At 38.8% G+C, this 27,719-nt stretch overlaps 1 long non-coding RNA gene across 1 annotated transcript; it reads right to left on the bottom strand.

The window, feature by feature from the left end:
* Nucleotides 1–627: 627 nt before the first annotated feature.
* LOC118162927 lies at nucleotides 628–23,838 on the bottom strand. The gene is made up of 3 exons (XR_004748719.1): nucleotides 23,737–23,838; nucleotides 2,126–2,206; nucleotides 628–748 (listed from the first exon to the last, which is right to left on the bottom strand). It is a non-coding gene; the product is annotated as an uncharacterized LOC118162927 (long non-coding RNA).
* Nucleotides 23,839–27,719: the final 3,881 nt, after the last annotated feature.

The following is a 27,719-nucleotide window of genomic DNA, read 5'->3' as shown; positions in this document are numbered from 1 at the left end:
CCTTTCCTTTCCTTTCCTTTCCTTTCCTTTCCTTTCCTTTCCTTTCCCCTTCCTGCATAAAGTGTGGAAAGGACTGATATCAGTCTAAGCTACTGGGATTAATACATCTACACTATTAAAATATTTTTGTTGTTGTTTATGTTGCTAACAGGTGAATATTTAGGGCTTGTGTATTATTCTAGAGTAAGTTTTCTTCTGAAAAAAAAAAAAAAAAAAAAAAAAAAGGACATGCAACTGAAGGAAGGATAGAAGGAATTTGCCAGATGTCCTGCCCCTTTCCAGATGGTGACAACCCCTCTCCTGTCAGTCCCTGGGGACCATGCCCATGCATGGCAGCTGCACGAAGCCAGATGCTGCCAGCCATGAGCATCGTCCCCCACCCACAGAGGCACTGCCCTGTACGGACACATCCTCATTTGTCCCCTGCTGCACTCCTCCTGAATCCAACAGCACGAGGTACTCAGGAAGTTAAAAGATGGCAGTATCACCAACACACACACAAAGAAAAAAAAAAAAAACAACTCACAGCACATTCAGAATAATTCTTCTTGCTTATGGGAATGTTTTCTGGTAACGGAGACTAGAGACTGGATTGCCCAGAAATGTAGCCTTGCAGTACCATTGGCATAGACTTTGTGCTTTGCAGTCACAGTTAGAGATCCAGACAACCAGGATTGCATTGTTCACCTGGCTCTAATACCATTGCACACTGTGCTTTTCCCAATATTTTCATACTGCCTGTAGCAAACTGACAAAACATCCATAAAATGACAACATTTAAGTATATGCATGTAATACAGTTTCCAGGTAGGAGACCAATAACCCCCTGACCTGGTTATAAAGTCAAGCACTGGATTAGAGTTGTTTGGTGCCCATCTGGGGCATCTCCCATACTGGCACCTACAGCAGCTCTGCTAACAGGTCCTCTCCTGCAGCCAGGCTGTCCAGGTTTGGGTCCAGGCAGATTTGTCTCATTGTGCCTATCACTCATCATAGAAGGATTAATTACTTGATGGCCTTTTTCACAACCATGACAACATTTACAGTATATTAATTACATTATGAATGAAGCTATTGACAAAAGATTTAAGTGAATTTGATATTCATAACTTAAAATTACACTTTTCCTGTTCATTACAAATTAGCTATTTCCAGAGGATCATGGTGACTCAGAAAGACTCTGCTTCTTGATTTTCATTCTTTCATAATCCTGTGCTTTCTCTTCTGATAAACCTGACTGAAGATAGTTTACAATCTGCACTACTGATGTATTTCCTTCTTAGCCTGGCTATTTTTCAAACTGCAGTGCTGATGTATTTAGAGAGTGAAGACAATGAAATAAAGTAAAAAATAAAAATAAAAACAAGAAAAAAATTGACAAAACCTTATTAGAAAGCTGAGAGAATGGGAAACAAATGAGAAACACTAAATATAAATTATTACCCTTGCAGCTGAAGTGCTGGTAAGCTAGGATGTGGGAGACAGGATTTCAAGTACTTGCTTCTTTCTTTTTCCCAGTGATGGTTCATGTTAAAGCAGTAATAGAAATAGCACTGGGGCTTGATTAATAAGACATCTTGAGAGGGTGAGAGCTCACATTCAAGTCCCCTTTTTCTAAGGTAGGAATTGTTTTTCCATTGTCTTCTACACCTTGAATTAAAACAAATACATCAGCAATAGCATTTCCTATAATTTAGAATTGTTATTCTTAATTAAAATGGAAAAATTGAAATAAGTAAACCATGGCTTTATCTTTTCTCCACTGTGTATCTGAGGATTTCTGTGCTTTATTATACACTTTTTTTTTTTTTTTTAACATTTCTGACAATATTTTGGCCTAACATCAATTATAGTTTTACCTATGTAGAAGGACCATAACCCATAAGTGCTTTGTTTTCTTTTTGTAAACTTTGATAAAAAGTTGAATCATAAGTAATTGCATCTCAAGCATTTGTTGAAAATCTGAGAATTCAGCATATCATGAGGGTGGAATAGTTGAGGAAAATAATATACCCATAATAACAGATGATGAAATAAATGGGTTCTGACAAGAGGAATGCCCTGTGGCATTATATTTGTTAAAATTACCAGCTAAAGGATGAACCAGCTAAAGCTATTTATGTACCTTCTGAATACAAGTGATCCAAATGCTGTAAAGTGATGATAGAGAGATGTCTGGAAATATACTTCAGACTTTTCACAGGGTCTAATGAAGATATTGTGATATTTACTCAAGTATTATGTCCTACATATATTATCTTCAAGGTCTTCGATAGCTACTTAGTCCAAAATGTACTGTTTTTCTTTGTGGGAATGCACTAATAGCGTTTTCTTCTTCTTGCCTATCTGAGAGTCATGATTGTAGCAGTGGTAATTTCAGGAAACTGTCAATACACTTTACGCACTAAAATCAGATATGTATTTATGTAAGTATTTGGCATCTGCAAATAATTGAGATATACTATTTTATCACCGACTTCACTGGAAATTACTAACTATCTGAGGACTCTGTCAAACTAAATGCATACACATTTTTGATCAGCGCTTTTGATAAAAATTCAGTCTGCCAGTAATTTCTAAAAACATGACTTGTAGAATTAAATCGCAGCACACATGAGCCTTAATGAAGACATGGATTTGTATCAAAAAGAGGTGAATGTGTACCAGCACATACAATATTTATTAGGCACCCATATGCCAAAAACTTTAATTGATTTGTTCACAGAAACATGCGCTTGCAGAATGGGCTGGAACACTCTGCTATCTGGCTCAGGTGCAAAGCTTCATTTAGATTGCATTTAATGCAGGGGCATTTTCACAAATAACACCTGCTAAAATATATATATTTTCCCTCTTTTGATAATTATTTCATAGTTTCCCTACTGCCTTCTGGGCCTGAAGTTTTTGCTTCGTGGTCTGTGGCTCGCCTGTTAGCCCATGCTGGGATCATGGTGGCTCCCGGAGCAGCCGTGATGAGCACAACTATTAATATCTCGCTGCCCGGTGCTGTGCTTACTGAACGGCAGTGACACAGCGCTGCACACACGTCTGCTACGGCCTTTAACCATCTCTCTGCCACTCAGCATACTCAACCACACAGTGCGAAGCACGTTTGCTGTGCTCTTCCATGGACCTGATGGGATCTCGTACGAAGAGGCGTGTTGCCCTAAAGATCAACTGTGGGAATTCAAGCAGCTCCAGTCCCACCTTTAGTCTCTGTACCTAGCTCTGTCACAGCTGCTTTACTTACAAAAGAATGATTCATGTTTTACTGACTACAGACAGGGCTGTTTCCAGACACAATGAAAGCTGGCACCAAGCTCTCAGGAGCAGCTAAATGCCCAGGATCTCCTTCTCTTCCATTACTTATGATAGCACCCTACAAAGCCAAAGGCACTGCTGCTTTGCTCAGATAAGGGACAGAAGCAGTGCTGAGGAATAGGATGGCAGCTTCCCAGCAGCGACCACGACCTGCCTCCTACCCTCATGTGGACAGGAGCAGACTCAGCTGTCCAGATGTTCCCCAAAACCTGACTGTCCACAGCAGTTTCAGCCTGCTGCTGTAGGACACTCCCACCCAGGACATCCTCCTCCTTGGGTGACAATTGAATCCATCCCGCATCCAAAATCCCATGCTGTCTACCCACCTGAAAACACCCGAGCCTGCTCTGGTGACAATTCAGTTTGGTTTGGGTCTTTCCTTTCAGCTTTGCCAGTGTTGGCTTTGCAGAGTAAAGTACACACAGAAGAAACTTGCTGAAATACATCTTTTACAGCCAGTTTGTACAAGGAATTAGAAATTAACCTTCTGTTATGGATCTACAGAGAGCACCGCAGTCCTTCTGACTATCCCTAACAGGCATTCCTCTCAAGATCGTTTTACTTCAAAGCTAAAATTCAGCAACAGGTCACTTGGTAAGGATGATTTTAGAAGGCTGGTACCGAGGGGTGCCCTTTTACTTAGTCTTACAAAGATAGGTGATTCCCAGCTACAATCTTCTTGCAGCACATGCAGCTGGGTAACAACTGGAATCACCATCCTGCTGCACACGTTGGGAAAATTATATGGGAAAAGCACAACCCTGAAAGTCAGAAAGCCGAAACAAAATGTACAGTCTGCTCTCCCTCAATGGCATATTACTGGCCTGACCTCAGGTTTTGTCATTATTGCGAGCTAATGCAACTTAAAAATAACAAGCAACATCTGTGACTATTTCTGTTCCACGAGCATCTGAAGAATAAACCCCCTCTGAAAAATAAGAAAAACAAGCATGATGATATAGAGACTGAAGAAGTACAGACATAGAGAGGGGAATTTCCTTTCATCCCTGTTAAGTCCTTCTGATGCTTATCTATCCCCTCTGATTCCCTCCTTGTTCATCCATCCTCCCCATCCATTTTACTGTTTTTCTGTGTGTGTACAAAGGGGTAGAGAGCTTTCTGAAACTCTGGCAACACCTAGCTGAGAAATCTCAGGGAACAATACAGCAGATATTCCCTCCTCTAGAAAAGTCTGCCCTGACTTGAAGAAGCCAGGTGTTCACAACAGCTTCGTGGATACCTTTTGTTTGTGTGCTCATATGCAAGCCAGGCAGGTTCCACTTTGCACAGCTGAAACTTTCCATACCTAGAAATTGTGGCTTTTCATGCCTCCTCTGCTAAGGGGTGCAGCAAGAGAACCTGAGCAGTGGCTTCGGATGAGACAGGAGTAAATGTGAACTTGTGCGCTGTGCTGGCACAGTCAGGATAAGAACTTGGCAAATAAATTCCTCCTTCTGTCTCAATTCAGAACACCAGCTCCCACACTCAGTGAGAGACGAAACACAAGTTTTTGGTCCTTCGCTCAGTAAACCATGGCATGCAGCCTGCTGGTGTAACAGTGGTAAGGAAGTAACAGTGGAATAACAGTGCCAGGAAAGGGAGTATAACATTCATCTTTCAATGCATTCAGACTTCTGAGCCATCCACCAAATCCCATGCTATCCACCAATACTTGGGCAGAAGTTTCTCATGCAAGATCTCAACACAGGCAGTAAACAGTTCCTTGCTTTTGACTCAAAAAGGTGAGAAAGAAAGCACCGGTGACTCCAGCCAAGCCATTTTCCTCTTATAAGTTATGTGGAATGAGTCTCTCTTTTCACTCCTCCTCATGTTAGGATCTGCTGCAGTTCATTTACAATGTTCAGCATATAACAGATGCAACCAGCTTCAGAAAAACAGCTGAGGCTGCTCACTGAAAGAAGAATGCTCCGCACTTTTGGGAGAGAATAACAAACTGTGAGCAAGACTGGGGTTGAAGGTTCAGGGGAGTTTTCAAGACTCTGCTAATAATTTTCTTTCCTATTCTTATTCAAAGCTTTTCTAGTCACAGGGGAAATATTCAATTAGGAAACCCCTATGGAGCAAAGGGAGAACCCAGCAGGCGAGGAGTCAAAATCACTGCAATCAGTGGTGATAAAGGGCTGTTATTTTGACAAACGGGATAAAAATAAAAAGCATAAAAGGCTGCAGCAGGAGGCCCAATACGGACGCTGAGCTTTCTCTTTCCTCAGACTGGATTTGTTTGCCATGGTAAGTCATGCATGATTGTTGGAGGCAATACTCTCTGATTTGTCACTGCTTTTTATCTTATTAGCAGTTACTGTAGTTTGAAATGTGTTAAGCAGAGCAATGCTTGGTGTGTGAAATGCTTTCAAGAGTTTGAGTGCAGCATTTTGATTCATTTTGCAGGCTTTCTGCACTGAAAGAATGACTCTGATGATAGTGACAAGTGGCTCTGCTGTTTGGGATTCAGTGTCCGTCCAACGCTGTAGAAAAGCACCCAAACCAGATACACAAGTTGGAGGCTCCATTCAACACACACTAACCAATGTTTCATGGGCCTCAGCTTTATCTGTCAGATGCTTTAGGGGGCTACAGGGCATCATACCTGACATTTGACTCTCTACCCTCTACCATATTAGGGTTGGCCAGCAGGTTGCCCACAGCCATTTCCTCTGGCCAGTTGGAGCACGGTGGCTGGAGGAGCAAACCACCGAAACATTACACAGCCATGCTTGACAAGGTCGGCCCCACAGCATGCAAACCTAGCTCCATCTGCCACAGAAAAGAAATTGCATATGCCCTAGGAGTTTTTAGTATGCTAAACCAAAATAACACTGAATAGCACAAAAAGCATCAGAGAAAAGCCAGCAGAGTGGATGTAGTGAGTTACATGTGAGACACTTGCAGCTATTAGTATGCTGACGAGAATCAGGTTAGTTTCTTAGCCAGAAGTTCTCAAAAGCTAGGCCTGGTTAATTAAATAAAATGCAGATCCATCTTTACCCAACTTTTCCCATACTTTTAATGGTTAGGATATTCGTGTCCTATAGCAACATTTCTTGCTTCGCTTGGCCTTTACCAAGATGTCTGATAAATATGTTCCACTCTCATTGCTGAGTTTTTTTATCTGTAAAGCAGAACTAAAATCCTTGCTATCATCCCCTGAAGCAAACAATAGATGATAAAAGACAAAGATGAATTGTCTTTGTGAGTAAATTTGGATCTGAAACAGTTTCACATGGATCTACTATGCCCGATAACATCTGAGTAGTATCTTGTACAACCAAAGACTGTCCTAATGTGCAGAATCTAATTGTTTGGAAAACATTGGATTTTTCCAGTCTTTGAGTGTCTTTAAAAAAAAAAAAAAAAAAAAATACATTTTAATCCTAAAGAAATAAATAAGATGTTGATTCTAGTCTACTTAGCACTCTCTAATACAATATTCATTATAAAATGATCAAAAACAATCATAGAGATGTAATCTAACAAGGAGACAAAAGCACTGAAAAAGAGTAAGAGATTAGCAGCTCTGCTATATATGGAGCCTGGTGCTGACAAAAGCCAGCTAATTATTGTAGTTATGCCTCAATAATTTATAAAGCCAGCCACTTCCCCAGAAGATCTATAGATCTCTTTTGACTCCTCAAGGGGAAAAATAAATGTATCAGAAATAAAGTGCCTCAATTCTCCACGAAGGGGTTCTAATGCAGAGTTAACACAGATCTCCACTTCTTTAAGAAAGATTAACTGAACACTTACCACCTGAATTTCATCTGAAAACTCACAGGTAGAAAATCACAGGCAACTCTAACTTGTAGGCTACTCAAGATTCCCAGGTCGTTTGTGATCAGGAAACAAAATGAGGCCAACAGATGGAACACGATTAAAACCACCACCAGCAAAAAAATATTTCCATCATACTTAACAAAAAAGGTAGAACAGTGGTCCATTGTGCAAATAATTAGTGACCTCAAATAGGTTTGGTGTCATCTGATGTGAGATATGTATGAATTGCTCGGGTGGGAATTCTCCCATGTAGTGTTGAACAGATGAGGTATATGGGTCTATATCAGAGCTTCTCCTTTAGGTTCCCTTTGCAGTCACTAGATAGAAACAGGCACTTTCAGGAGGCTATCTACCTAATCTACATTAATTTTAGGAAATTATTTGCATTTAAGAAACAGGATTTTCTCCTTATAGGGGTATGCTTAGTGTATTCTCAGGGGAATTCAATCCATAGCACAAAAGAGACGCTGCTCTGGAAAGGTAAAACAGACAAAAGAGGAACTGAATCCACATTTTCATAATCCTTCAGGACCAATGCAGTCATGTCTTCAGCTAGTTTGCTTTGTTATGGTGTCTTTCAGATCCAGTGGAAGAAATAAGGAAAAGTGACTTCTCCAAGACCTACTGTTGGCCACATTCTCTCTCACTCCATCCACTGTTTTGTTACAAAGCTGTTTCAATATGGATGTTTGAACGAGCAACCTGAATTTTAGGGTGTGTCTCTGAGCTCCAAAAGGCTGAATGGAAAGCACAGAACCTTTATGTGTCCCTAAATAGTTTTCCCCAATCCACTTATATCCCATAAAAAATAAGAGCCATAATACCCTATCGTAAATACATGGCCTGAAACTTTCAGAAAGAATTAGGGGTTCTATATCTAGATATCAGATTTGAACCTTTCAGAAGGTCCTAGCCAATAGTCCCTGAAAACCTGTGTCGTTATTTGGTATCTCCAGTCGGTCATCTAAAATTACCAGCATTTTTTGGCCATAGTCTGAAGGTTTGTTTGCTTCCAAGTAAAAAAAAACAGTCCTGTCAGATGAGTTATATATATTTAGCAATAAAATATGATTTCAGTTTCTCCTTACTTCTTGTTTTAAAGTCTTAGTATTTTCTGCCTCGTCCTTCCAGATTAACTCATTGGTTGCCTCTTTCCTTAGTCTTGCCATTACTGAAATTTTACAGTATTTGTTTTATTGCTCTCTATTCATTGAATCGGTGGCAAGGAGAGTTGAAAAAAAAAATCAGCAAGAGTGAACACAAGCACACAGATGATGCAGGATAGAACTAAAGGAGATCACAAGCTAATTCGAAGGGCAATAAAAAGATAATCCAGGCTACAAAATCCTAAAGTTTTAATATGGTTTCATGATTTCATTTCATACTAATCATTCATCTTTGCTATCTTAAAAAGCAGGCAAGAATTCACTGAACAGTTATCAATTCCTCTCTCTGCCTCTTCTTTTAGGAAAATATTAAAACAATGAAAATCTTGCACCAGTGCAGACGTTTAGGTGCATGCTCTTTGGGATGTGAAAGTGTTATGAAACCCCAAGAGACACAAATATTATTTTTCAGCAGTGTTTTAACAAATTCACTTCCAGGTTCTTCCTAGTGCCAGATTAGGCTTTTTGCCTCTCATGCCATGTGTGTCTAGCTGGCTGATAACGGTACACACATAAAAGGCATCAGAAATGCCAAGAATCATTTTTTACATTTTTTTCTCTGAGTGCAGTGAATACCCCCTTACAGCAGTGAGGTTTGTGGTCATGCCCATCTCCCCCCATTATCATTGCAACTCCAAAACGATACGGAAAGGCCTCTCTGGCCAGCTTACACTTCTCTTCGCCCTAGAGGCATCATTACAGCCTGTTCACCACTGGAAAGAGATTTATTAGATTTGGATGAAGAGGTTTTCTTCAAAGCCACGGCCGAAGTTTTCACTGAGTTTATTGACTAAATTCCACCAGTTTGGGTCCAAATAATTGTGGTGTGTCATTTAACGAGCAGTTTCAAATCTCCCTTTTCCAGCTAAAATTTCCCTTAGGAGATGGGCATATTTTCATTGTCTACTAGAAACCTCCTCTTCCTTTCTCATGAAGGAGAGTAAGAAATTATTTTCTCCTTTCAGTCTTTACAGCTAGTGTTCCAAGAACACATTTTTAGCCATATTTGCATCATAGAAAATAAGAATTTAATTGCAAGACTTTTCTCATGAAAACCCTGTGAATATTGACACGATTGATTGCTCTAAGAATTAAAGTGACCAAAAAAAAAAAAAAGTGATAAGTGTGAGGAAGAATATAAACTAATAAAATATGTGTGATGGGTGCCAGAACTGATGGTAAGAAACAAAATTTAGACCTGAAGCCAGAGAGCCTGAAAAGTCAAAATTGCTAGCAAATGCAGCAATACATCCTGTTAGTAACAAGACTCACTAGGAGAAGGACTTCAGGTTGCAGAAAGCACCCTCAGGTGAAATGAACATTCACAGATCTCCCTTTTTTTCAGCTTTCCTACAGCTCTCCTTTGATAATTTATTCTCACCAGCCTCCAACATGTTGTGCCCAGTCCTCCATACAAACATAAAGCAAACAAAAACCTGTAATAAATAAATTAATCAAGCCATTTCTCCTCTCTCCAAGGAAGAAGAAAGAGGAATAGATGTTACCTCTATTTCAAAGACTTAGGTGACAGCCATGTAAGTATCTTAAGGTAAATAAGTGAAGTGCAGCTTCTTTATAGGAATGAATCTCTTTTGGAATGTATGGGTGTAGTCCGGGACTCTGCACACAAAGCAGAGATTTGTTCAAAGTTTGCTATGAGGAACTTTTGCTGCAGCTAGCACAAACGTGCCTATATATTGCTTGTCTTTTGTTCTTGTAATATTTAACATTATCTTTTCTACCGAGCAACACTGATAGCACTGATGTTTCAGCAGTGAGAGAAGGTAAGTTGCTGATCCTAAGGATGCCATGCCATCCCGTATCCTAAAAACCAGCCTAGAAAAAAATGAAAATGCAATCAGCACAAACACAAAATACATTGAATTATGTTCTCACCATTATCACACTGTAAAATCTGTGAGAAAAGCAATTATAAAACCCTGAACAATACTTGCCCTAGACCTTCAGTTGAACATATTTTTCAGTGCTGCACTAACAAGAGGATAGCTATGGTCCGCATTGTGCAGTCACCTGGTTCTCAGGCATGCAAAAGCTGGCTGCTTTATGACTGCAGCCTGCTTAGCCCCTGCAGAGGGAGCAGGAATACCTCATTATCAGAGATGGGAGATTTGCAAGAAGGAATCTTGGATGAGATATACCTAATTAGACAAGGTGCTTCTCTCCCTCCATCAACAGAAAGTGAGGATGAACCCAAGGATTTCTACCACAGGCAGTATCTTTTGAACAAAAAGCACCTAAACATGCATATTATTGCAGTATTTTCATAGGAAAGCCACTGCTGGCAACTAGTCACACATGTGCAGCAATTCCATAATCAAGCCCAGAAGCCTAAGGGGCATGACAGCCAATGGCTTTGACAAAATCCCACCATATGAATGCAGTTTTGGGAGGATTTTTGTATCTTTTTTTTTTTTTTTTCTTTGATAACTTTGCTAAGGAAATTCCCATGTTGTTTTTCAGTTATTCCTGATCCTATTTTTTTTTTTCCACTGAACATGGTTCAGAAAGTAGATATTAATTTTAAATAATTAAATTACTCCTACTGCTGTGCAGTTTGCCTTAAACTCCCTGTTTCTATGCCCAGAGCTATGCTCAGGGCAAGAGAAAACTTCTAATTAGTTGGACAGTTTTGTTCTTTAATTATAGAATATTTTTGGCTAGAATGACATTTTCAAGCAATGAGGAGAGGCTTGTTAAAGAAAGATAACAAAATAAAATAAAATAAAATAAAATAAAATAAAAGTCAAATCCCTGAAATCTTCATATATTCCTTGTTCTGATATAATTCAACCCATTACAATAAGTGTTGAAGCAGGTTTAAAGCCTGGGGGGTGGGAGGGAGAACAGGTAACTTAGCATACTAGAGAGTGTCAGGAACACAGCTACTGTCAATACTGATTTTTCTAATCTCCAAGTTCAGTGTTTATCCTAAGAACTGTTCTCAGCTTGCTTAACGTCCTTGCAGGTTTAGCCAAATCCTTAAAAACCAGAGTAATAGAGATGTGTGGAACTGGGGTTGTGACTAACATATTTTCTTTGTCAGCTCTGCTCTCTTCAATTTTTGTGCAAGGGGGCTTCCATTTCCCAGGAAGATCCCCTGCTGAGTTACACTCTCCACCTTTCTTCAGTTTTGGGGTATCCTTCCCTTCACCTGCCTCCCCTCTCTTTAATTTAACTCCTAGTAGCTTGCTATTGTCCATTCTGTTCCACCTGTCTTTGAAATGCTGTTCCCACTACAACCTTCTTTGCCTTAGACCTGTTCCAGGCTCCTCACTCTTCCTCCCCGTTGGTTTCCCAGGACAACAGCACTGTGCTCTAAAATGCTGGTCATTCCTCCTTGAGCACATATGTAGCAAGCTCTTCCAACCACAGCGCAGCGCTTACAGCATCACAGTTGGTTTCCTACTTCTTAAGCAGAAGATGGCAGAAAATAGGAAAGGGAATCTCATCCTATGAAGTGATGAGCTCTCTCATCATCTGCAGAATGATTCAACTCTACTAGAAATGCTTGGTCTGTATTGCAGCTTGCAGCCGGAGCTCCCCATGGGTTATTTGCGTGCTAGGGGGAGTGTGACAGCAGCTCCTGGCTCTCAGGGAGGTTTTTTTTAGGCACAAGCAGCATCATGCACACACAGGCATGATGGGGACTCTTCCAAGCCACAATAGCTTTGGCACTCTCCCTGCCACCACACCTCTGTAAACACTTGTTAATAGAAAAGGGGCAAGGAGCATGGAGTGCACATCTCCAAGAAGGTGACACAAGATCAAGAGTACTTGACCTGAAAAAATTATTGAGCTCAGCCATCACAGAAATATGAGCGTGTTCTGCCCCCCCAAACGTTTTCACAAAATGAAACATATATTCTGCTTACTGAATTAAGTAAAATGCAGTTGAATACTGCTACTTTATATCAGTGTTGGGAAACTATTAGGACTGAAGGTACTAATAGCCAAGAAGAGTAATTTAGCACTTTGGACTAAGACTGGCTGGAATGAAAAGAAATCATTAAAATAGAAAATACTTGAAGTTTACCCACTACATACATATTGCACAATGGGACAGTGTCTTAATTCTAACTCCATAAATGATGTTTCCAAGTGTATTAAAGTATCCTTTTGAGTTCAAATATGCATTAAAAATACTAGAAAATCAAAAGCAGAAGGGTGAAAGGCATATAGACAATCAATAAGAGGTCCAAATTCTGATAAATTATGAATATTTTTGTTTTCTGCTGAGGTAAATGAGGTCTCTAAGTGTCCATACCACACAGAACCTGACTTACAAGAGTAACTGAATTTCTGTTTAGGTCATAAGCATTGAGAAAGTCAGGTTACTCAATCACTATGATGCCATGACAGCAAAATTGATGTAAATGAAAAAGTACAACACAGGGACAAACGCTGTTCTGAATTTGAAGTGTTTAACATTTTCCAAGTACATACACACATAGAGCTGAAGGCTGCATTGCTGCACATAGTCACATGAATACAGAGCCAAAGCACCTGCACAGCCCTGGAGTTACTACCTCCAAGAGTTCCAGATTTTCTTACCATGTACCATTTTGTACAGGTTCATGAGAGCCATGGCTATAGGAATGGCTTGCTACATTCATTCTAAGCTGCTATGAGCATTATCCTGCTGCACCCACTACTGACGCTGTCCTGGGAACCACATGCTTACCTGTAGGCTCTGGCCAGGATGACAGTAATTGCATCTACTACTTAGGAAATGTGTACTACTCCATGCTGTCCCTTGGGGTCTTCCTTACAATCTCAGTGTTTGCTAGTTTTTTTTTTTTTTTTCCTTCTTCTTCTTTATTTATATATATATATATATATATATATTTCTCAGTTAGGTTGAAAAAACCTCTATCATCAATCCAACCATTAATCTAGCGCTACCACGTCTACTACTAGACCATATCCTTAAGCACCACATCTACATGTCCTTTGAATACATCCAGGGATGGTGACTCAACTACTTCCCAGGACAGCCTGTTCCAATGCCTCACAACTCTTTCAGTGAGGACATTTTTTCCTAATATCCAACCTAAACCTCTCCTGGCACAGATTAAGACCATTTCCTCTTGTCCTATCACTTGTTTCTTGGGAGAAGAGACTGGCCCCTACACTGCCACAATCTCCTTTGAGGTAGTTGTAGAGAGTGATAAGGTCTCCCCTGAGCGTCCTTTTCTCTAGGCTAAATAACCCCAGTTCCCTCAACCACTCCGCTTAAGACTTATTTCTTAAATTGCAATCTCCATCTCTAAATCGATGGTCATAATCAGTTCAGACAGATTCTCTATAACTCCCTTTCTTCTGCAGATATATTCTTTTCACATCTAAAAATTTTCCTCCCAGACCTTGCATACCTATCCTACTAATCACTTGTTGACTTTGTCCCCTGTACACAGGGACTATGCTGATCCCCAAATATATCACTATGCTGATACTAAGCATGGCTGGAATTTTGCCCAATTGTGTGTCATGAATCCTTTACTGCTGTTTTTACCACAGTGCATGCTACAAGCTGATTAAATTAAACATAAGCAAGCACCAAGCGAGTGGAATAGAGGCAGCATTTCTCCAGAGGCTGACTTCAGAACCTTCAGCTGAATGGCACATTCCAAGAGTAAATAATAATTGACTCAAAATCATTTGTGTAATGAAACTCTACTGCAAATGGTATTGTTTCAGTTCTGCATAAACATCCTGTAATGAATTGGACATTCTTCCCCTAGCACAGAAATGAATACACAGTCCCTGGATGACAGCACCTGTTTTCTTCTGATTTAAAGATTAAATTTTACAGCAAAAGGTTTTGGAAGTATTTTTTCCAGCATTGTGGATAAATATAATCAGAGAAATAATCAAATTTAATTGCAACCAAGCAAAGCGGATATTATGCACAAGATGGTAAAAGTAGCCAAATGTATTCTCATCCCCAGTTTACCTTGGGAATACTGGTTATTCTGAGCCTTGATAGTAGATCATGTCTTTCCAGAGGTTTTTCATCTGACATTATGTTTTTGTTGCTGTTGTTTTTGTTTTGTTTGTTTTCCCAGTCTAAGAAATTCTTGGTAGCAGAGACTAAGAAGAAGAGTAGGGAAGTGGAGGAAATGAGCTGAGCCAGTTCCCCTGATGGTTAGGATTAAGAAGCCTTGAAAACTATTGCTCTCCTCTATCTCCCATCACATCATCAGGTAAAGAAAAGATAGTAAGTCATGTCTACAAGAGAAGAAGGGAAGTAGGGGATATTTTCTTTGCTCCTAGGGCCAAAATTGCTGGTACTGTTTCTTACAGTTCCTTAGGGATTACAACTGGATCAGTGTTTTCCCTTGTTATTGTTATCCATAAAATACTCAAATTTCTCTTCTTTGGTGAGTTGCTTTTGGAAAATCAAGACCCAGTCAAAATGCTTTAGAAAATTAAAAACAAGTGCAAAGGACTTTGTATTTTGACTAAGCATATTCCAGTTAGAACATTTTAACATGTGCAGAGAAAGATTACCTCAGACTTATGGTTAGAGATTTACATAGGCTGGAATTGACTGTTGGGGGTTATCCAGTCCAACCTGCTGCTCAAAGCACATCCCATTACAACAGATTGCTTAGAATTGGATTTGAGTACCTGGACACATTCAACCAAGCACAGTCTCAGAAGTGCCAAACTGAAGGGGAATAATCACCCTGACCTGCTGGTCGAGATTGACTACACTTGTCATAACACAGACCAGGATATTGTTGGCTTTCTTTGCTGTAAGAATATGTTGCTGACCCAGGCTTAACTTGTCCTCCAAGACATAAAGGTCATTTTCTGCAAAGCTGCTTTCTATCCATTCAGCCCTCAGCATATCCCACTGCATGCAGTCATTCATCTCCAAAGGCAGGACTTTGCACTTGCCTTTATCAAATTTTGACAGCTTCTCATGAGCGTAATTTTCAAGCTTCTGGAGGACACACTAAATAGCAGTCCTGCCCTCAGGATAACGACCTGACGCCCCCATTTTAATGTAATTCACAAATTTGCAAAATTATGCAAGTCATTAATAAAGCCATTAAACAGCGTTGGCATTATTGATCTCTGAGGGATGCCACTTGTAAAAGGCACAGCTGAATTTTGTGACACTAATGAACACCCTTTGAGCCTGACAGTTCAGCCAACTTTCCATCTGCCTTATTGTCCACTTATGCAAGTGGCATTTACTGGCACTTATCCAAACTGTAGTTCATCGCTTTGGCAATATGGAAAACCATAGCCTTGCTAAAGTCAAAGCATACAATATTTACTGTTTCCCTTCTTCACAGAGCCATTGGTCTCATTGCAAAAGGTAAACTGGTTAGTCAGACATGACTTATTCTTGCAGATTCTGTGATAGCCATTCACAATAATCTTGTCCTCCACGTAGCTAAAAATGGCTTTAAGGAGGGTTTACTCCATGCTCTTTGCAGGAACTGATCTGGATCTTTCTTGTTCTTTTTGGAGATGCTTGTAACAATTGTTCTGTTTCAGTCTTCGGGATCTTTCCCTGGTTGCCAGGATTTTTGAAAGATGACAGACTACAGCCTTATGATGACATTGTCCACTTTACACAGGATCGTGCCACCTCCTCAGCATGCTCAGGCAATGTTTCTATAATGCTCCTGGGCAGATTGTCCCTGTTTCCACTTTCCATATCTTTCTATTTTGCAAGTGAGCTCAGTGAGGAGTTTCCTATTTCGAACACAAAAGCTTCTTATGGAGAAAGGAGGAGTTAACCTCACACAAGAGAGATTAAATTAGTCTCATAAAGATTGATGGAAGCACTCATTATTTCTTATGGTGATGAGGGTACTACGGCTCCATTTACAGAACTAAATATAAGACAATTCTTCTTGAAATGCTGGAAGAGTAACACAGAATCATCATAGAATATCTTGAGCTGCAAGGGACCAACAGGGATCCTCGAGTCCAACTCCGGGCTTTACACAGGACCACCCCAAAATCAAACCATATGTCTGAGACAGTTGTCCAATCGCTTCCTGAACCCTGGCATGCCTGGTGCCACGACCACTGCCCTGGGGAGCCTGTCCCAGTGCCCTACCACGCTCTGGGTGCAGAACATTTCCCTAACACCCAGACTGGCCCTCCCCTGTCCCAGCTCCATGCCGTTCCCTCGGGTCCTGTCGCTGTCCCCAGAGAGCAGAGCTCAGCGCCTGCCCCTCTGCTCCCCTCGTGAGGGAGCTGCAGGCCGCCATGAGGGCTCCCCTCAGCCTGCTCTGCTCGGGGCTGAGCAAACCAAGGGACCTCAGCCTCTCCTCAGATGTCTTCCTCTAGACTCTTCACCATCTTTGTAGCCCTCCTTTGAGCACTCCCTAATTAATTTTATGTCGTTCTTGCACTGTTCTGCCCCAAACTGCACACAGCACTCAAAGCAAGGCCACATCACTGCAGAACAGAGAGGGACGTTCCCTTTCCTTGAGTGGCTAGCCATGCTGTGCCTGATGCACCCCAGGGTATATTTGGCCCTTTTGGCAGCCAGGGCACACTGCTGACTCACGTTCAACTTGCTGACAACTGGAATCCCCAGTTCTCTTTCTGCAGGGCTGCTCTCCAACCTCTCTTCCCCTAGTCTGTATATACGTCCTGGGTTGCCCCATCCCAGGTACAGAAAGCTGGACTTGCTCTTGTCCTGTATCCAAGTGATTTATGAAAACATTAAAGATAACTGCTCTAAAATTGAGCCTTGGGGAACCCCACTAGTGACTGGCTGCCAGCCTGATGTGACACCATTTTCTATAACCCTTTGAGCCTGATCCACCAGCTAATTATTGTTTACCCATTGCATTATGTTTTTTTTTTTGTTTGTTTGTTTGTTTTTGTTTTGTTTTGTTTTGTTTTGTTTTCTCTCTTCTAGCTGTATGGTGGGTGTTTTGTCCAGAATGATACTATGAGAAACAGCATTGAAAGCTTTGCTGAAATTCAAAAAGATTATATCAGCTGTCTTCCCTTGGAATACTCTGTGTCTTGCTGCAGAATGACAGAAAGAAAAAGCTTGTGCATCATACCTAGGATTCACTATGGCTTTCTTTAAAACATTCCTTCAACTTTTTCTGCTTTGCTATATGTTCCCTGAACCATCCTCCTTTGATTGGTGCCCCACAGATCTGCTGATGAACTTCATGGAGCACATGGAGTTCCAGAGAAGGCATGGGCAGAGATCCTGCACTGGAAGCCTCACTGAGGGAGAGCACAAAGCAGTATGTGGAAGAGTGAGCCTCCTGCTTAATGCATGAGACGTTACTCTAAAGCACCTATCATAGCTCTGGCTTATGGGACTTCTGCTGTAATGCTGAACTTAGACTTTCAGCTCACAGCAAAAGGAATGCTCAAGAACTGGGGCCACTTCTATAGAAGTAGGTTATAGATGTTTGGAGTGTTGACATCCAAATAGAAGGGATGGTGAAATATTAATAAAAACAGTCCTGAAAGCAGAGAGGTGTGAGAGATGGAGGCCAAGAACTAGATGTTTATTAAGAAAATTAATTTCAGCTCTGGAATAAATATAAATACAGAAGAACAGACCACAGAACACCAAAACAATAGCATTTTCTTGGTAGCTTACGATGTGCCAAAAATGTAGGAGAAGGTTTGGTATCTATTTGACTGAATTGCAGTTTTGAAAGAATTAATAAGAGTGATTTCTATTGGAAACTAATGAACTTGGACCACAAAGCATGTACAGAAAAGAGAGGCAGAATGACAGGTGTGAAAGAATAACTCACATCGTAGAGCTTTTATGTAGTTTCATTCCTTCATTCTAACCATGAAGGGTATGAACCTGCAACTGCATGCCAACAAGGTGTGTCACAAGAGTGCCAACTCAGTCACTTTTTCAAGCAGACACTGTACAGAGGTAGAGCTTCCTTACATAAATATCACTAATTTCTACAGAATAAGAGGAACTTTCTCGAGCTCTTGAAGGACCCATGAGATTACAGAGGCTAATGAGATTAAACAATGCTCCTGTTCAGATGATTTGCTTTCAGCTGACTAGGACTAGTCTCTGTTACTTTCCCAGTGCTCTCTGACTTGGTAAAGGCCTTGAAAACCACTCTTTTTACAGGATATAAACCTATAAACCAGGTCAAGTGGAGAGAATTGCAATGTATTTATTTAGATTCACTGAAATACAGATGGGGTTGACTTCTGTTTCTCCCCAAATATTTTGGCAGTGCTAATGTAAAAGAGCAAAATCATTCAATCACATCTAGAGAGACTTTAGAAAGACTGTGACTTGTATTAAGGAGTTAATCAACTGTAATAATAACGGTAGGGTCAGAATTCCATGCATCAATTTAAGACCTCACATTTACCATTAACAAGAAATAAAATGATGTATTGAAACATTCATCAGTTCATTTCATTTATTACAGAGTTAGTGTTCCTTCCATGGTCTCCCGACACACTTCTAAATATCAGCCATTAATATGATTAGTTTGCATATGTAACTGGGTAGCCCTGCAATAGGGTATTGCCAAGGCTAGTAGCAGGCCAAAAGCTTTGTATTGAACTTGCAAGATTGAGGCTTGTCAGGTCTGGTCTGTTCTGTTGGTAGTTTTCTTGGCCTGCCTGCTGCTTTGCTTCACTAGCTTAAGCCCTGAGAGCAATACCTCTAATTGATGAGGTGTCTATGGCTAATTTGTTTTACTTTTGTTTTTCTTTGTGTGTTACAGCCATAGTTTTATAAAGACAGCAGTAACAAGCAGCTGTTCTATGTAGAATGAGATATTTATGACTCTGCAGTAAAATTCCCTTGCTCATTTTATATCCTTTCCAGGTGATTGTTTCATAATGCGTGTATCCTTGGGATATTTCATTAACAGCAACATCTGCCATTGAGGCCTTTAAGAAGCCCTGCTTTTCTGAAATGAAATCTTCATCACAAATATGTTAAAGCAGGAGGGATTTTTTTTGTTGTTGATGTAGAAATAAAAATAATTTAATTATAGTCATATGATCTGGCTGTAACTCTGAAGCAAGGGACCCCATTGTGAATCCTGGATGTATATGCAGAGGCTCTGTTAAATTCCTAAGCTCTGAGAACATTTATATGAGAGCATGGTTTGCCTTTAAATTCATATAGATCATCTTCATGGGCTGGAATGAATGATGGGGGTAATTCCTTCTCACACTCATACCCCTCCCATCTGTACAGAGCAATTTGATAACTGTATTCAAAAAGCGAAAGCAAATGATACATGTAATTGTTATGGGCCCAAATCAAGGTTCAGCTATGGGCACTTTAATCTGTTTCCCGATGGCAGTATGGAAGTTCATTCTGTTCTGAGCTCTTGTCTAAATGGCATCATCAATGAAATACCAATTACAGGCTTGCAATCGCTACAGCTCTGAGGGTTCAGTTCATGTACTTAATACCAGAATTCTCCAGCTTCATTAATGCTCCTTACCATTTCTTAGGAGTACATTTCAACAGATTGTTTCTACTGGACCCAAGGTATCTGTGTGTGGTTACAGAAACAAACTGTAAACACAGATTGCTTATATTGGCCATAGAAGCACAAAATTATAAACATTAAAAGGTACATCAAAGATATAAGATCTAAGATTCTATACTGCTTTTGCATGGCACCTCCTATTTGAAGACTAAAAAGTACTCACTGATTTTAGCCTTTCAGCACCACAGTATATCATACTTCACTGTATTTTAGGAGAAGTGGTTAATATCCAGAGGCTATCTGTCATTTGTTATTTTTTAATGTATCATGTAAACAAGTTTTTGTGGGAATAAGTATTGATTAAAGCTGATTGATGAATTAAGATCTGTTTGTTTCTTTTTACACCTTTCAGATGTCATTGATTTGGTATTCATCTATTGTGCTACTAGTCCTTTTCAGCAAGGCCGTGTTAAAAGGAAAAAGTGTGCAAGGCAATAAAGACTATGTGGCATATTATCTTTTGACACTAAAAACATAGACATAGCATTAACCATCAGTTCTAGAAGCCAAGTGGAATATAAATTTCTTTTCATTGAATATGTCATAAATAACTGTGAGAGAAGGAAGTATGCGTGCTTGGCTCTTTCAGTTTCTTAAATATAATCATAAAAATTTAAGTATTCATAGTGCTTTAAAGAAAGAGAAAGTGATGAAAATGTTGCACTTAACATGTTGCTGGTTTGTGCAGAAACAGCAGTGAGAGGCTGGCCCATGGCTAACAGGAGCAGCATAAAACATGCTGGAGCAGAACCATGTTTTTATGTCACTGGCATTACAGTGCCTTGTGTTGGCCCTAAGAGTAATTGGTGAGCTGAGAGACACTGGCATGAAGAAAAACTTATGTGCTTTTCACCCTCCCTTGTCATGCAAAAAATTTAGCTTAAACAAATTTACATTGATTATGCCTCCACTGTCAGCATAGCCAGAAGTATATTCATGGTGCAAGACTTAAGAGATGGTTTTTTGTTTGTTTGAATAGTGGGCACAAAAATCCACAAACTTACTTCTGTGAGACATTGTGTTGACTGTCATAAATGAATGGCTCTTGTTACACATCACATGAAATATTGACCACGACACATAGTACATGCAATCCATATTGAGTCCTTATGTTACTCAGGTTTTGGAACAGGCCTGTTAAATGCTTTTTGTGTGTTTCCACCCATGCATCATAAACCACAAATCATTCAAAATCTGTACTATAACTGGAAAAATGTAGCTCACCAGGGATTTTAGTAGAGATGACTGTAAAGAACAGGCATTTTTCTTCATTCTTATGAAGACCAAGGTAAAAGATGAAGGAATACTTCTTAACGTATGAAACACCATACTTCTATGCTACTTCTGCAGGGTATTAGCGAGAAGAGTGGGTTAGGATTTCGAAAATGAATACACTTTCATTCCATCTAAACGTAAATGAGAACAACACAATTGTCAAAGGAAGATAAAGGAAGATGCCTGTAATTTGTAAATAGTTTAGAACTAAAAAAAATCAGTTTTACTTGTCATAAGAAGAATAAGCACAGAGGGCAGAGATGGTGTTATCTCAAATTGGAATACAAATATATTAGGAGAAATAATCTTCACTGTTTCATGAAGATTCACAGCAACATCAGCTATGTTTCTGCAGATCCTTCCATTTTTAGGACTTAAATTATATGTTTAGATTACCATGAACCAAAACTGATGTGGTCAAAAACTACACAAATTAATGAAAATTACATAGAGCACTGTCTGGTAGATCACAAGTAAAACCAGCCTTAGGGTTTGGAGAATATACTGTGCTACATTAAAACTTTAATTTTATTTTTCTTTGAGAGAAATTGCTTCTTGGCAGGCTGCTGTTTGTTTTCATGTTTAAGAGGTAAAGAACTTTAGGCATATCTCTGAGGCAGATGAGTAAATGAGTAACACAGCACAGGCTACAGAAACTGAGGGTTAAATGCAGCCTTTCAGTGGTTCAGTATTTTTACAGTTTACATCCTGGAAAAGTGAGTACTTGAACAAGAAGTCACAGCCTTTGTGCCCTGCAACTTTTTCTCTGTGCCCCCATGTGCTAGGCCTAGCATTTGTGTAGCCATACAGTAAAGTTTGGAAAACTGCTGCTCACTCTGAACAGGCTTTTTTCTGCCTTGCTCCAATTTTTTTCTCTCTCCCTCTCTCCCTTAAATTCTCACCTTACACTGTTTCAGTCAGCTCATGTTGTGGCCACATGCACTTTAACTCTATCATAAAGAGAAGAGTAGGAATGACCTTTTCAGCAGCAGCACAAACAGATGCCAGATTAAAGTCACCATGGAATTTAAATCAAATCTTCAGATGCTTTCTGATTATTTATAATGGCTTAATAAATATGTCATCTTTGATGAAAAAAAAAAAAGACTATGGTTGGGCCTGTCAGAGGGTAGTAAGTAGAACTCCATCAATTAAAATTCCTATTCATATGTGTTAAAAACTTAGATTCCTATTAATTTCAAAGATAACTTTTCAATGAATTTCAGAAAACAAACAAACAAACTGGCCTTTCAGAAGCTCTATAAACAACATAAACCTGTGTAGCTGCTGCTGTTTATCAGTGAATATATGAAACAGCCTTCTTCTATGCATTTACCACAGAAGTTAAGATAATACAGAATATGCATATTCTGTTATGCCCATGTTACTGTTTTTCTTTTTCTTTTGACTGCTTATATTATATATACTGCAGGGTATCAGTAAAATAACAAAACCATGTAATATCAAAACCCCCTACACCTACACAACCGAATTAAGACAATAAAAAAGTGTCTGCCAAATCAAGACAAAAAAATCAACAGCAAAAATCCAAGCCAACCTGGAACCACACTAAACTGAAAGAGAAACTACAAAGGAGATGCAGTCAGTAGAAGAAAACGATCACACTAAATATGTCTCGTTTAATCCTACTCTTACTTTGTACAGCGCAAAGGGAGTTCAATCTTAAATATTCAGCCTTAAGGCTATAAAGATTTCTACAGAGTTTGCTGAGTAGTAAGACCAGATACAGTTTATTCCTTGGTTTGAATCTGTAGAAAGTCTTGCAGAGAACTGTGAGCAGTGAAATTCTTCCCCCTCCACTGGCAGACACATGAGGTAACCTGGGGTTTACTTTAACCCAAGGTAAATTATGCACATACTAAAATGAAGAGCAAGTGTCCAACACCTCTAAGAAGAACAGCCACAGGCATAAATGTCAGGAAGACATTCCCTGCATAGTAAAGTGAAGTGAAGTGAAGCAAAGACTCGTTATCAAACTTACCCCAAAAGTATCAGAGTAACAAAGCCTTCAAACCACCCTAAGGAAAATCTTATCCATTCCTAAAACTTCCAAATAGCTATATCAAAACATAAATAGTTACCAGCTACTGGAAATAAGAACCAGGAAGAAATCCCCACCATAATCAAAAATACAAGCATTTATGGGATAGAAAGAAAAGAAATCACAGGCTCCACCACTAAATTGCAAGAGTATGTAACAGCTCCCTACAGGCTGCAGCTGGTAGTCTCTTAAATTTCAAGAGCCAGCAAATGTCACTAAAAGGAGAAGTGGAAAAGAAAGAGTTAGTAGTACTCTGTCTAAGGAAAGAGAGATCTTTTTTATAAACCCTATAAATTATGCAGAGGGTTTGGTACATTATAAACCCCCAAAATACCACAGTTGTTTGTATTAATTTGGGTTGTGCTTGTCTGCTCTCTTGTAAATGATATAGTTTAGGTTGCACAAAATTAATCTTGGCAGCTTTGAAAAACTATCTCAGAATTCTTCTTGTAATTTGAAATAACATTACACACATATTTACATATTTTAGATCTAGATTTTTATACTGCACACCTACAGCACACGCAAATATAGCTGGATTAACCTTATAAATGGTTAGTTGTGTTTTTGCAGAAAACAGAGATCAGTGTGGATTACTCACCTGAGAGTCTGCTCAGGTTTTTCAAATGGATTTCATAAATGGTCTGAAGTTCTACAGTGACATTGCTGACATTGACTTCACCTTTTCTGTCTTGAGAAAAGATATCTATCACGGTCCATTTTAAAGGAATACCTATGGTGGATTAGTTTGTGAGAGTGCTAGAGCATGTTATCAGGACTATTTTTTGAGCTGTAATTATGAAAAAGTACATCATAATCAAGTTAGTCAATGAGTTATTATTTTATTTTATTTTATATATATATATATATTTTTGATTTGTTCTGCAATCATATATAGTTAATATTTTCAGTAATCTACTTCATTTGAGCTCAATCAATGTATTCACATTCTTAAAGATTGTCTCTTTGTAGAATTTGGTCTTATATTATCTAAAAAGCCTTAAATTAAATTACCAAAATAATACAGGCAGACAGATTTAGAATTTAAATCTAGTATTCATGAAATATACTGAAAAATTCCTGTAACTTTCAAGGAACTAGAGTCTTCTTTCCTGCAGCATTTTTGCTTGCACATAGTGATCATATACATAATGTACTCATTTGCAAGCTTTCTCCTCAGGTTTTATGCTCAAGAACTGCAGTCTTTCTGCTGTCTGAATCTGTTCTAAAGAAAATGGAAATTATTTGCTTGCTACAGACAATGAATAACTATAGTAGTAAGTTGCCTGCTATGGAATAGGAAAGAAATATTGGTTTGTGTTAACAAAACATGCTTATCTCTAGGCTGCAAAGCTCAGAAGTCAGGCCAGATTGTATTTCCTTTACATGGATGCAACTTCTGCAACACTGGGCCAATGAGTGACTCACTCCAGCAATTGTGGCAGAGTAAATCAGGCCATTATTGAAATTGCAAATGACCAAACTACAGTAGGTTACTAGTAGACTTGTATTTCATATATTGCAAGCTCAAATTTTGGGTCAAAATAATTAACCTTAAATGGAGAAACTGTTGGCTATGAAAATATAGTAATTTAAAAAAATGTTTGCCAGGCTGTTATCTAGCAGTAAGAAGCTGCATGGATGGCCTAATAGAGTTCAGTATTTCACAATGGGGTCTGAAAGGCCAACATGTGAGTTCCCTTTAAATATGATTTTCAGCATTATTTGAAAAGACAATATAAGGATTTGCTGTCAGGAATGTGTATGAGCTAAAATAGCACAAGTATTAGCATATATACACACCATCAATGTCCTTCCTTTTGAGCACTATCTATCTCAATCACTTTCAGATAATATAGATCTTTATTAAAAATGTTCAAGGGTTTTGTGTTGTTTTTCTAAACTGCTAACCTCATGAGCAGCAATGCATTTACATTTTAAAGAGAAAGCTCTACTAGGTGAAGGTTCTGTTTGAGTATTTGCATGAATTTTAATGAGTCTGTTCTAAGGTTTTTCAGTTGTTAGAAAAAACATCATGTACTGAAATAGTTTGAAGCTCTGGCAAGCTACAAGTGCTATCTGTTTGTAAGAACTCTCTAGGGGGTAGAGGTACTGCATCCTTTACATTACTTAGCATCATTATATATTTTTTTCTTCTTCCTGTTCTGTTATGGTTAAAAACAGTGATGCTTTTTATTTAGGGGAGTTGACCATATTGTTATCTGTTCCATAGCTTAGGAAAACATTCTTCACTATTTGCATGTCACACTGTGTGGCTGTCTCATTATTTAAGTGGCACACAAATGACCAAAGAAGTGCCAAACGCTGTAAATGCTACACTGTAAAATAGCACAATGACTGCTACTGCATGGAAAATTCTTTTTGATCCAAAGAGTGGCAGTAGGAATGTGCTCTGCTATGGCAGTACAGGATGCATTTTAATCTCACTAGTGAGAAACATATTTTAAAATGGACTATTAGAAAGCTTGTAAAAATGGAGAAGTGTCTATCTGGTGAAACAAATGAAAACACTCCTATTGATTTAATTAAAATTGAAGTGGACCCTCTTTACTCATTATCAGTTGGTAGTAGAAACATGTTTGCATCAAATACTACTGCAAACCAGAAGTACTTTCAGTGGGATCTCCATAGGACTATTTATATTGTGCAATAATCTCTACATGAGTAAAGGCGTCAGAACCATCTTGACTATTTGATCAAAAGCTGTGCACACTTGGGGACATTTAAAGAAGTTCTGGAGGAGAAAATTTTATTTTGATCATGGTGTCTGAAATTTAGGACTCTCACTTCTTTGAACTTTGCAAATACTAATTACTAAAACACCTTTTCATCCTCCCTCAAAGAGGCAGACAAGAGCTCTTTGTTTCATACAGCAGACGTGAAAACTGAGCAAAAGAGGGACATAACTTTTTACTTACATAAGGTGATTATCATTCTTAAAAAATTAGGCAAAAATCTATCAGAAGTGTTGGGAACTTGGTATTTCCATTGTAATCTATGGGAGCTAGAGAACATAAGAACATACACACTAAGTGCACATACCGAAAACAGACAGTCATGTTGCTGCAGCAGAGCTACTACAGTAAGCTGCAATAACTGTACTTGTGGTCATTCTCCTTCTGTCACCAGTGGCATCATGAACTGCTCAATGAAGATCTTACAGCAGAATCACTTCAATAGCATTAGTCTGACGATGAAATCAGCTGTTGTGGTAGTTTGGGGATTTTTCCTAAAATAAAGGCTCATGGTTATTCTGAATCCCAGAGGGAAGTCCTGAATAATCATGACTGAAGCATAAACTGCTTGAGATCCACTCTACAGCTTCTGGATGAATCTGTGTTTTTAGGGTTACCTTGGCATGGCAAAGTAATTCCATGGGCCAAGAAGCTCTTCTCTTATCAGCCTGTGTTTGATCCCTAATAAAAGTCCATTTCTAAGATTTTGCAACTTTATTTATTTATTTCTTAATCCATGGATAAGAATATATATATATATTTGAAATCAGATTCAAAGAGAACAGTACACTGAAAATCTGAGACAAACATAAAAATTGGAGACTGCTCTGGAAAAAATTTAATATGTAACCAAGCTTGATGACACAGTTCTAGACTTGACGATAGTTTAGTACACAATATATTGCATGATTTTTGCAGTGATGTTTGACAAGATAATAAGTAATACCCAGAGAATAAAAGAAGTAGAAGGATATGTTTGTGTGACTGGATGTGTGTTTTTATGTATATGTTTTATATCTATCCATCTTCTGTTATGTCACTAAAGATTTATCAAGTGTTTTGCTTCTTTCTTTCTTTTTTCTTCATTGCTATAATGTCTGAATTCCTTCATCCACTATTCTATTTTCTCTCAGAAAGTAATCCACCTGATTTTTTTATAAGCAGTATTTTCAATACAAATACACTGTCATTTTCAACCGGGAGGTCTCTAAAACATCTGTTCCTGGAAACCAACCAAAGGTATAATTAATATGCAAGGAATACCCAAGGATACTTTTGCATCGTTCTGAAATGCAAACAGGACATTTGTTTTAAAGGAAATGTTCACGTGTCCTGAGTCAGAAAGAGGACCTGAGAATAATAGGAGAGGTTGCAGAGATGAATTTGGGCCAGATAAATTTGGATACATAAGAAACATAAAAAAAAACAAGAGATTTTTTAAACTATTATTATTATTATTATTTTTAATACTGAGAAATTACACTCTCTTTTTATTATTCTGCTAAACCAATTCCATATACTTTACTAAGAATAGATGCTGGTCGGGCCATTGGACATTTCTCATTATGCAAAATTTATAGTTATATTTTTTAAACTGACTGTTTACAGACAGAAATTAAGAGAAGTGGTAACCTATCTCAGAACATTTTTTTTTTTTTTCTGGAAAAAAAATAAAATAATGTTTGTGCTTTTCTAGGAATGATTGCAACAGAGCAGAGACAGCATTTTCACAGTCCAGTGACAAATCTCTGGTAGTAAAGCATACCTGATAATTTAGGGGAAGATTCTGAAATCCTTCAGTAATTAGTCACAGAGAGATCTGCTTTAA

This window comes from Oxyura jamaicensis, chromosome 2 (genome assembly GCF_011077185.1).
Source record: "Oxyura jamaicensis isolate SHBP4307 breed ruddy duck chromosome 2, BPBGC_Ojam_1.0, whole genome shotgun sequence".
NCBI classification, from domain to species: Eukaryota; Metazoa; Chordata; class Aves; order Anseriformes; family Anatidae; genus Oxyura; species Oxyura jamaicensis.
Note: the sequence above shows the minus strand (reverse complement) of the source record. Positions and strands in the feature narration are given on the sequence as shown.